We start from the raw sequence: 11,601 nt of genomic DNA on the forward strand, positions 1-11,601 counted from the left end.
AACCACAGGTTCTGAGACATGAAGGCATTTTTTTCCTTTGAATAAAATGAAACAGCTAGAACAACTTATGTGTTGAGGAGACACATGAAACAAATAAAACCGCTAACTTGCCCAACAGTTCCATCTTCATAACAATAAAAGGAGCCATGCATTTTTTGTAACACACATCATACATATACTTAATGGTGGGAAGTAGCGAAGTAGAAATACTTCATTATTTTACTTAAGTATGTTTTTCACATATCTGTACTTTACTTGAGTATTTATTTTCTGACGACTTTTTACCTTTTACTTGCTACATTTGAAGATACATTTCTGTACTTTCTACTTTGTATATTCTCAAAACTAGCTCGTTACTTGAGCAGCGGAGATTGGCGCAACGCCTCTCTACGCACGGCGTACCTCACTCGCATGCCTGCTGCCTTGGGAGATATGCAGTTCCGGCGTTTGCCGTTTAGGGGACAGTGCAAGACCCTAAGTGTCGGGAGGTTGGTCGGGCTGCCTTGGTTGAGCAGGCTGTTCTGGTTACGATCCCTCCACAGGTTCACCTTCAGAAACTTTGCTAGGAGTTTTACTTCCACTAGATAGTCAAGTTTCATCGTCTTCTCGGCGCTCTGCCAGGGCCGTGACCAGCTCTATCAGGGCCGCTCCGAGGACCTCACTAAACCATCCAATGGGTAGTAGCGATGTGTGTACAAAGGGCAGGGACTTAATCAACACGATCACATTCCCCATCCATTTATTCCCTTTAGAATTGTAAGGATAAGGTAAGCATGCTGTTTAATAGGTTTAGCATTACCCACGTCAATATCATGCGCCAGCACATTCGTGCAAGACGGCACATCCTTCACCACAGAAGAAAATGAGTGAAGCAAGTTAATCACATCCTGTCTCCTATGTGCAGAAAGATAAGACAACTACTTGTTGATAGTAGACAAAAACTGTGAATTAGCCAGCCTACCACACTGATGACCATCACAGGGTGTCTCCAAATCGGACTCCAACTCATCAGGTTGAACACATGCGAGAGAAGCGCCCACTACAGCAACCTCTCAGGTCCTCTGTGGCTTCTCCTGATCTGTTTCTCTGGAGTGAAAAAGTTTCAACATGTTAATATGACACATACAGGTTTTCCGTCTACGCTGAGGCGTGCGGATGATGTAATGTGTGTCCTAAACTTTACTTTCAACCACAAAATGACCTGAGAACTGGGCTGTAAGAGCAGAGCCAAGTCTGGGCAACAATACCAACACTTCATCACCTGGCTGAAATTGTCGCTTAACTGCTCTCCTGTCAAACCGTTATTTCATGCTGACCTGAGAAGAGGCGAGAGACTCTCTGGCCAGTTTGGTGGCATGGTGTAGCCGCTCCCTGCATTGAGAGACAAAATCAACCACATTAGTTTTGGGAGGAGAACTGCACACTAGCTTCTCCCTAAACACTTTCAATGGGCCGAGCACATTGTGACCAAACACCAGCTCAGCAGGGCTAAATCCTAAGGACTTCTGCTTTGCATCGCGTACAGCGAAGAGGACAAATGGCACACCCTCATCCAAGTCCCTCCCTGTCTCATGACAGTATTTTTTTAATGTGGATTTTAAAGTTTGGTGCCAGCATTCAAGGGCACCCTGTGACTCTAGATGATAGGCACTGGACACCGAGTGTGAAATACCTAATGCCTGCAGAGTTTGCTTAAAAACACTGGAAAGAAAATTGGTTCCCTGATCCGTTTGCATGGTTTTTGGCAATCCGTAAGTAGTGAAAAACTTAACCAGCGCTTTAGTGACTGCTATTGTTATTGTTCGTAAGGGGATGGCTTTAGGAAAACGGGTGAAGACACACATCATGTTGAGAAAAAATTGATTTCCTGACATGGATTTAGGCAATGGCCCTACACAATCAACAAGGACACGTTCAAAAGGCTCACCAAAAGCAGGTATTGGTTGCAGAGGAGCACGGGGCACTGGCTGATTTGGTTTACCAACAATCAGTTTTGGGGACGTAACAGTTCAGAGGCCTGTTTCAGGTAGCTGGTTTAACATACTGTGAGTTTAATCCTGCGCTCTGAGTTGGTTGACTCAGAGTTCAGGTTTGAAAAGCAACTCTGGGTTTTCGGTTTCAGAACAGGTGATCAGCGTTGGCTTAATCAACTCTGAGTGTGTTCGCGCTGGGTTGGGGGCGTGCCTGTTGACTATAAAGAGCCATCATCAATGGATCTCTGATAACATGATCAAACATGGACCAAAAACGTAGATCCAGTTACTTTTCACCCATGGAATTGGAAATATTAATGCACGCATATGCCGGTATCCATTTTCACCAAAAAAAGTAATACCGCCGCGGCAGCGAGAGCGCGCGGCAGGAAATAGCCGAACAAGTCAATGCGTGAGTAAAATAAAATAGTAAAATAAAATAAGAGGAAAGTTGTAAGTAGTACATTTCTCAGCCACCCCAACACTGCCAATATTTAATAGGATTTAGATATATTAGAAGGCTACTCCTAGGCAAAATGCATTGTATGTATGTATGTATGTGTATATGAATATATGTGTCTTCAAAATAGCGCTTACTGAATATTAGGGTAACATTTTCCTCCATGTTAGCAAATCGAAAAAAAGCAGAGGCCCGGAAGACTGGAGGGGGTCCACCACCTGCAGCCCTCACAGAGGCTGAGGAGATGGCCCTCAGCCAACAGAGTATGCGTCCTGTGGCTAAGGGCATTCCTGGAGGGAGCTCCTCTGATCCCCCCCACCCCCCAGGATAGAAGTGCCTTCATCAGAGGTTGGTTATTCAAAATAATTAAATATGTACATGCAACCCAGCGCGTTGCAAATTAGATGGGGCAATATTCTGGCTCAAGTAATAATTTCACTGTCTAATCATCTTCTTCCAGTTACTGATGGCGTCATCTACTGGAACCAGATGCCCTCACCAACCTCCATGGAATTGTAACAATTCTTCACCTTCCACAGATTATTAATAATGTCTTGATAATTGCTGAACACAACTGTTAATGTCATTACAGGAAGATGATGGAGAAACATTGTCTGCAGCATTTGAAAGGGAAGAGGAAAGGCCTATTGAGGTTAACACCTTTTAAAAATAACATCTAAAAGTTGATGATAGCGTTGTACAATTTAAAACTGACTTCTTTCTCTCAAACAGGATGAAATCGAATTCAATGAGAGGCCATCCACTTCTAGCTCTACTTCACAGCTTACCTCTGTAAGATTCTCCCTGGAATTATAATGAAACGCTGTACTTGGCACTGTGAAATCCAATGTCATCTTTTGCATTCCTATAGCTTCCAGTCAAAGAGCTCTATAAAATCTATCTGGGAAAACAAATAAACAAAGCAGACTTGGAAATAGACCACATTAGGCAAAAGATGCAAAAGGATGCTTTGGAGATCCAAATTTTGGAACATAAGTTAAAGGTGGGTGAGGTACAAACTGGGATACTGTTTCCTGCTCCAAAAACATACCCAATATGAATGACCTTTTTTTTTTTTTGTGCTTTCAGGAAATAAAGAAATCCTCATAAAAAGTAGATTGTCTTTATTAGAACACAGGCTGTGGTGGGACAAGTTATTTTGTTGAACAGTGTCACCAGAGGCTGGGTCTGTCACACGAGTTTACTATCATACAGGAAGGCGAAAGAATGCCAAAGAAAACATTTCGGAAATAATAAAATACATTTAACTACATAGAAAACTCAAACAAAATGATTTTGGCAGAGTCTTTCTCTAACCACCCTTCCGTCCTGTGGATCCATGGCATGGTTTGGGTTTATGTGCTGCTCATCTGCAACTGCAGCTGGGCAATTTTCCCCTCTCAAAATCGCGATGTTGTGTAGAACCACACATGCAATTATTATGTCACATGCCCTTTCTGGTGTGACTTGCAGCATTTGGAGGCACTGGAATCTTGCCTTCAGGATCCCGAACGTGTATTCGACCCTGGCTCTCGTCCTCATATGCGCCAGGTTGTAGCGCTGCTGTGGTCCTGGCACGGGATCGGCATACGGGGTCAGAAGGCAAGGCTGGCAGGGGTACCCTCTGTCACCTAAAAAATGACCGTCGAACTCTCCTACGATACAGGTGAAATATTAATCATCTGAACAAATATGGATTCTAAATCCTTCAAATATAGGCTTAACTCACCACGGGCAAAGTGAGTGCTCAGATTAGACTCCCGAAATATGCGTGCGTCATGCACAGACCCCGGCCACTTTGCCTCCACTTGGGTGATGATATTTCTGGCATCACATACAACCTTCAAATTGCAGAGGAGTATAATTAGATACAGAGGCTGTTTTGTTAAGTATCTTTAATTTAGAATGCTGAAGGTCTAGGCCTTCACCTGTACCTGCACATTGATGCTGTGGAAGGACTTCCTATTAACATAGTCTCCTTCATTCACTGAAGGAGCTTTAATAGGAATATGAGTTCCATCGATGCACCCGATGACACCCGGAAAATCTAGAACATTACAAATTAATTAATTTAATTAAATTGTGCACATTATTTATTACATTAAAGCGTTCCAAGAAACAAATAGGCTACATTGTTGCTACTGTTACCTGCAATTCTGTAGAACTCTTCCTTGATTGTTCGTATAGGTCGGTGACTTGGAAACATCACAAACGTGTAAAGAAAACGTTTCAGTGCCAAAGTCACATTTCTGACAGACCGACACACGGTTGCCTTTGAAATGTGCTCGGCGTCACCGACGTTGTAAAGAAAGCTGCCGTTTGCAAAAAAACGGAGTGCCACACAAATAATTTGTATTGAACTTAAAGCATGCCCCCGGTGCGTTTGACAGTTAACATGGGGGCTGAGCAGGTGGTCTAAATAAATGATAGATTGCACTGAAAAACGATAGCGCTCGTGAAGAAAATTATCAGGAAAAGAAAGTCTTACCGGGGTCTTAATAATCGTTCCTCACGGAGATTCCTTCTGAGGATCGCAGCCTCTAAGTCCACGGGCTCTCTTAGAAAAGGACATGCCATTTCTAACACTTCCTTCTGTCGGAGAGCTGCCTTCAGCCTTATAGACAACAAACTCAGAGTAGGTCTAACCACCTCCCGAGCAGGTTAGGTCCACGGCGTATGTTGCCGCAGCAACTAACTCTCGGTTGCGCTGAACCTGCTACCTGAAACGGAAAACCCAGAGTTTCCACTAACTCAGAGCGAACAAACTCGGGGTTGCCTCAAAACAAGCTACCTGAAACAGGCCTCAGTTCAGTCTTTATTATTTGGTCTGAAATTTGGCAGCAAAAGGAGTGTCTGTTCTTCTCTGTACTAGCACTGTCCAGGCTGTCAACAAAAGAGAAACTTGTATTTTGTGTCTTATCTTGTTTCCCTTTGCTGAGTTATCATAAGGGGCATTGTGTATCATTCCTGCTACTGATGAAAGGTCCATGTTTAGTGATATATTAGTGTTCTTAGGTAGACACAAGAGGCACTTGTTTATTCTGTTGTGTTGATTCTTTGTTGTCACTAGAAGTTCAGATGCACTAGTCCATTACTATTTGAACCTCAGCATCTGGGGTTCCAAATTTGTAAAATTATACATATGTATATTGTTATAATTTTGCAGTCAGTTGAAATAAATCCTGAAGAGAACAATTTTGGGTTGTTTTGTGTCTGTATAGGCATACTATAAAAAGCACTTAGCATTTGTAATTTTGGTACTTTTCCTTTCCTAAGTACATTTCAACACCAGATACATTTGATATTTAATTACATTTAATATGAGCCACTTTAAGACTTTTACTCAAGTCATTTTCTGACGGGTGACTTTTACCGGATTCACTTTCAGGTAAGATATCTCTACTTACTCAAGTATAGCTTTCAATTACTTTATACACCACTTTATATATGCCAGCTTTGGTGAAAGAGAGAAAAGGCAACAAAGGGAAGCTAAATGTGACTGTCACAGCACATGTAGTCAATTTCTCTCACAAGAACTCAGTCTTGCATGATCAAAGGGATGCGGTGGATTAGGTTGTTAGTGAAGTGGGAGAGCACAACCACGTACTGAACAGCCGCTGTTCAGAGACAAAGATATTTGACACAATGAAAAGACTCAATACTGTTAGACAAAAATTCAAATGCCAGAACAAACGAGAATATGACAGAGATGGAAACAGTGAAGAGAAAGTCAAACAAAGGCTTGGACATGGTGTCTAATTTGGAAAATGCTAGAGGCTGGCAGGCCATCAGGGGCACCAAGACACTTCCTGGTACCCTGACAATCATTTTGTGACTGCATTGTGAACAGTCAACCTGACAGACCTTGGAAGAGCCAGCAGAAATGAGTTACCTGACATCTTTTCAATGCTTGTCATTGTCAGAGGAAAAGGAATTCTAGAGCACATGAAGCATGAAGCAGAATAGTAAAATAATTGACAATCTTTATATCCAAATCTTTATGCCGACATTTATTGTCAGAACAGGAACAGGATATGCACTGGTCAGTTAACAGGCAGCAAAGCTATCTAGAAAGATTGAAAATGCAGCATATCGTTATTTGAAGATCCAGAGACAAAAAACATCCGGCTGAGCACAGACACGCTGTGCTGTTTAAAATACATTCTCGTGGTTTACTTTACCTGATCCATTTCATCATTGTGTTTTCACTAGGCCAATTGTGTTTGTACAATATTTGTTCTGTATGTAAATAAAGCTTTGACTCAACTTATACCTTCATGTTTTTTCCATGTACATTATGCTCAACATATCACATCAAGCATCACATGGATGAATGTATAATCTTTATTAACTGCAGTGCTTTTGGTAAAGGCTGACTAATAAATAATAATCTCTATTAATAGATAAACTATTAGTTACAACTATATATTCATTATTAATATTGTGTGGGAGGGTTTTACCCACGTGTATTATGATCCAGGTTGACCAAAAGCAGCAGATCTACCAGCCAATTACAAGTGAATTTTCGTTTCAAAAGTCTGTGGTTTCATCCAATGGTGAATCGAGGAGTTCTCACCAGCGGCTTCACTCCGATTCATATGGTAATTAGATCGCAACTTTGCGGCACTCCTCAAGAAATGAAATATATGATCCCCTAAAATTCCTTGATGGACCATCAGGTCAAAATGTCCACTGTGTAATGAACAAATATGTAAGATGCACATCATTTCACAATATGCAAAATTCCCATCAGCCTCAGCTGCATTTCTTTATTGATTTATTAGCCAATCACAGGCAGCTAACATGCTCAATCTAGAGGATGAAAATAGCAATCAATGACTCTTTCTTCTAATCCCTATAATAGGGAATGATAACACTCAAATTATAATTATTTTTTTAATAATGTGATTTTATGATACGTCTTTGTAGGTACTTGAAGAAATCTTTGCATACTTTCCACACATGGATGACATTAAATTAATAATTGAAGTGAAGAAGTACAGTGAGTTATATAATCTTCGGAACATGTTTTATAAAGACAACACAAAATAAAACAAATGTTGAGACGCTGTTGCTTAATGTTGGAGCAACAAATACGTATATCCTTTTATACTACTGGATCAAAGGGTGATATTATTAGCGCTGCCCGGCGCTTCAGCGTGGCTTCCACGTCCGATGTGAACAGCCAAGCGCCAGCGCGCTAGGGATTAGCGCTTACACCTAGCTAGCTAATTCTTCCAACTGCAGCTAGCACTTTTCTTCTTAGCACTTTCTCCTTAACACCTACCTTTACATCTTCAATCATCCACCGTGTTGCAACAAATAAATCACCAGCACTTGAATACTATTCTGTTCTGTCCCTGTCTACATTGTGTACTTTTCGTTTTGTTAGGAACCATTGCCTAGCACAGCCTTATTCATTATTCGTGTGCAAGTCGCTCACAGCCCACTCACAAGACCACGATGTTGCAATTACAATTTTATTAACATCACACACACTGTATCAGCAAACAAACACAACCATGGACAAGTTTCTGATTCTTAAAAGTCAGGCAACCGATGCGCCAGTTGTGAAGAAGCCAAAGCCTCACAAGTATGACGAGAGGTATTTGCTGTTTGGTGTCACCGTCACTGGCACGACCGTCCTCAGTGTGTTTTGTCTGCCGAGGTGCTGGCAAATGACAGCATGAAGCCATGCAAATTAAAAAGGCACCTCGACACCAAACACCCCGACTTGAAAGAGAAGCCTGTGGACTTCTTTAAAAGGTAAACGTGATGGCCTCTAGCAACAACAAAACACCATCTCCAAGTATAGCACTGTCTCCAAGCAGTGTTTTGAGGCATCGTATGTAGTTGCTCATAGAATTGCTAAGCTTGGCAAACCCCATACAATTGCTGAAAAACACAGAGTGTAGCTGCTAAACTCAGCGCAATACCTATATCAAATGACACTGTGTCACGCCGAATATCAGAAATGTCTGGTGATATCAAAGAGCAACTAATACACTACATTCGAATCAGTCCTTACAATTCACTGCAGCTAGACAAATCCACAGACATCGCTGGACAGGCCCAGCTTCTCACTTACGTTAGGTATGTGCGGGAAAAGGAAATTGAGGAGGAAATCCTGTTTTGCAGGCCTCTTCAGACCCGGACAACAGGGGAGGCAATCTTTGATGTCCTTGACTCATTCATCCAAGACAGTGGTTTGGGCTGGGGAGAGTGTATTGGCCTCTGCACAGATGGGCGTGAGCGTGGCCTCGTAGCTCGTGTCCAGCAAGTTGCTCCACTTGTGCAATGGACACACTGCATGGTCCATTGCGAGGCACTTGCTGCCAGGAAAATGCCACAGCTCTTCGAGTCAGTGCTTCACCAAGCCGTGAAAATAATTATCCGTTTTAAAGTTCGTCCACTTAACTCCCGTTTGTTTGGGGTCCTCTGCCAGGAGATGGGGTCAGGGCAGGAACAGCTGTTGCTGCACACTGAAGATCGCTGGCTCTCCAGGGGGCGGGTGTTACAACGGCTGTATGAGCTGCGAGAGGAGGTAAAAATGTTTTGGACTGAAAGTCAAACAGATATGGTGAAGCACCTTGATGATGCCATGTTGCTTGCCTCTCTCTCCTATTTGGTGGATAATTTTGACCGGCTGAATGGCCTTAACCTTTCTTTGCAAGGCCGCAAATTTAACGTTCTGCTCCTCACTGATAGAGTGAATGCCTTCACGCAAAAAATTGCTCTCTGGCATGGTCGCATCAGTTCTGGAAACTGTGACATGCTTTCCAGCCTTGCTGACTTCATTGCCGATGCACGTGGAACTGATTTCTCCTCTCTCCTCCAATCAGCTACTGATCACCTTTTTAGCACTGAAGAATCAGTTTGGGTCCTATTTCAAAGAGGACTACCTTTCATTCGCCTGGGTTCGGGATCCTTTTCTCTACTCAGCAGACGAGCTGTCAATAGACATGCAAGAGCAGCTTATTGAGCTGAAGAGTGACAATAGACTAAAGCATCTGTTTACCACCTCCCATCTTTCGTCATTCTGGGTAGCATTGATACCGGAATACACTCAGCTTTGCGACATAGCCTTAAAAATGATCCTCCTTTTCCCTCGAAAAAGTTTGGGAAGAGCAACATGAAGAACGTAAAGTGGAGAAAATCATGAAGCGGCTAGCTGACAACCAAAAACTGAAACAGGATTTTTCAATCTAGAAGATCAACTTTATCACAAAAAACGATGGCAGAAAATCAGTTACACTTTAGGCTCTAAATTCACCCAGGTATGCTCAAAACCTATAAAAGGCTTTATGAGGTAGTGTATTGGCCTGGAATGTGTATCAAAAGCAGGTAATCAGAAACCTGCTGGAAAGATGCAAAAAACTTCTGTCAAAGGCCCTTATGTGATGCTAGGCATTGACCCTATGGGTCCTCTACCAAGAAGTTCAGAAAGAAAGGAATACCTATTAGTTGTAGTAGATTACTCTACCCTCTGGGTTGAGTTTTATCTTCGGTAAACTGATACAGCAAGGGCAGTGGCTAAATTCCTAAGGAAGGAATTTTTGTCCTCTGTGTTCCGTGAGCTCTGTGAACAATGGACTTTTACTCCCAAGCTTACCACAGCATATCATCCACAGACTAATATGACTGAGAGAGTGAATCATACTCTTAAATGTATGATAGCATGTTATGTAAATGGGATCAGTACCTCCCAGAAATCAGATTTGCAATGAAATGGTGTGTAAGAGTAACACCGGCAGAAAGCTAAATAGTCTAATGGATAAAGGTTTAAAGGGAAAGATTTACCCACCTGATGCACCTTTTTTTGATGTAGTCCATCAACTAAAACAACTCAAAGCAGATGTTGAGGAAAATATAAGGAAATCAAAAGAGAGGCAACTGAGGAACTACAACAAACTCCACCGTGATGTTGGATTCAAACCTAGACTTAGTCTGGGATAAGGTCTTTGATTACCTTTTCACTGCTAAAATTGGACTCACTTAAAATTCCTCAGTAAAAAATAAAAATCTAATTTGCATCCTAGTTTGCAGAGTGGACAAAGTTGTAGAACAGCTGCCTAGTAAAAAACATAATGCCACTCCACTCAAATGAGTATGGTTGATAGGATTTTTCAGATCAATCGCCCTCAACACTGAAACTCAAGGATTTAACAAAGCCTTGAAGCAAAACGTAACAGTTTTGACAGTGACTTAACCAATTTCCTTACATGTTTTTAAAGGTCCATCTTCTTCGGAGGCGGTGGACTAGAGGTAGAAACTTCGACTATGGGCAGAAAAGGTCTCAGGTTCGTCTCTGGTTCGACTCCACGGAGAAAAAACAAAAAGATGAACCTGGAGTGATCTGTCCAAAAATCCAAGAGGATACTCCCTACCCTGTCTAATTCCCCTGAGCAAGGCACCTTACTCCCACAACATCAGCTCCCTCTGCGCCGTACATGGTCGCTCACTGCTCTGTGTGTCCTGCACCAGATGGGTCAAAAGCAGAGGTTACATTTCCCTACAATTGCATGAGTGTGCCTGTGCATCTCTGTGCATGTGTTTGGGACAAATAAATGTATCTTAATCTTAAACTAGTAGTTTGTTCATGCTGTTCAGCAGGGATGTGGCACACCTGGAATGACCAATATTTAAGAAGCCTGGAGACTGGTCTCTGGCTCTCTCTCCCCTTCACCAGGTCTACCTTCACATCGACATCCCAGCTTGGCATTTGCGTGACTCTTACTTCTGTACAGCCATCCACAGAACGGGTAACCACATTTAACTTTAAGTTAACTTTTCTTTGTTAAATAAATACTGCAACTGCTGAACTTTGTGACCTTCCTTGTTTCTTGTTGTACAACATGAGCCAATGTGTAACAACCACGATACCAATGTTGTCGGGACCCTCTAATTTTTATCCTTTGTACAGCAAGGTCTTTCGACACTAGTGTTGTTGTTCGTGAACGATTCGTTCATTTTGAACAAATCCTCACAAGGTCCTTTTAAAAGAGAGATTCGTTAATTTTCTCGTAGCTGCGCCTCGGGACTGTTGCATAGATGCCGGTCACGTGAAAAAAAATCCAAAGACTCGTATCCGGCAGATAAATTAATCATTGATCCGAAGATTGTTGGCATCTGCCGGGTATGAGTCTTTGGATCATTTTCCATGTGAAC

The 11,601-nt window shown here is 42.1% G+C and overlaps 1 pseudogene; it reads right to left on the reverse strand.

The window, feature by feature from the left end:
* Nucleotides 1-353: 353 nt before the first annotated feature.
* LOC133968322 (putative nuclease HARBI1) lies at nt 354-5,010 on the reverse strand (annotated as a pseudogene).
* Between the last annotated feature and the right edge of the window lie 6,591 nt (nt 5,011-11,601).

This window comes from Platichthys flesus, chromosome 14 (assembly GCF_949316205.1).
Source record: "Platichthys flesus chromosome 14, fPlaFle2.1, whole genome shotgun sequence".
Lineage (NCBI taxonomy): Eukaryota > Metazoa > Chordata > Actinopteri > Pleuronectiformes > Pleuronectidae > Platichthys > Platichthys flesus.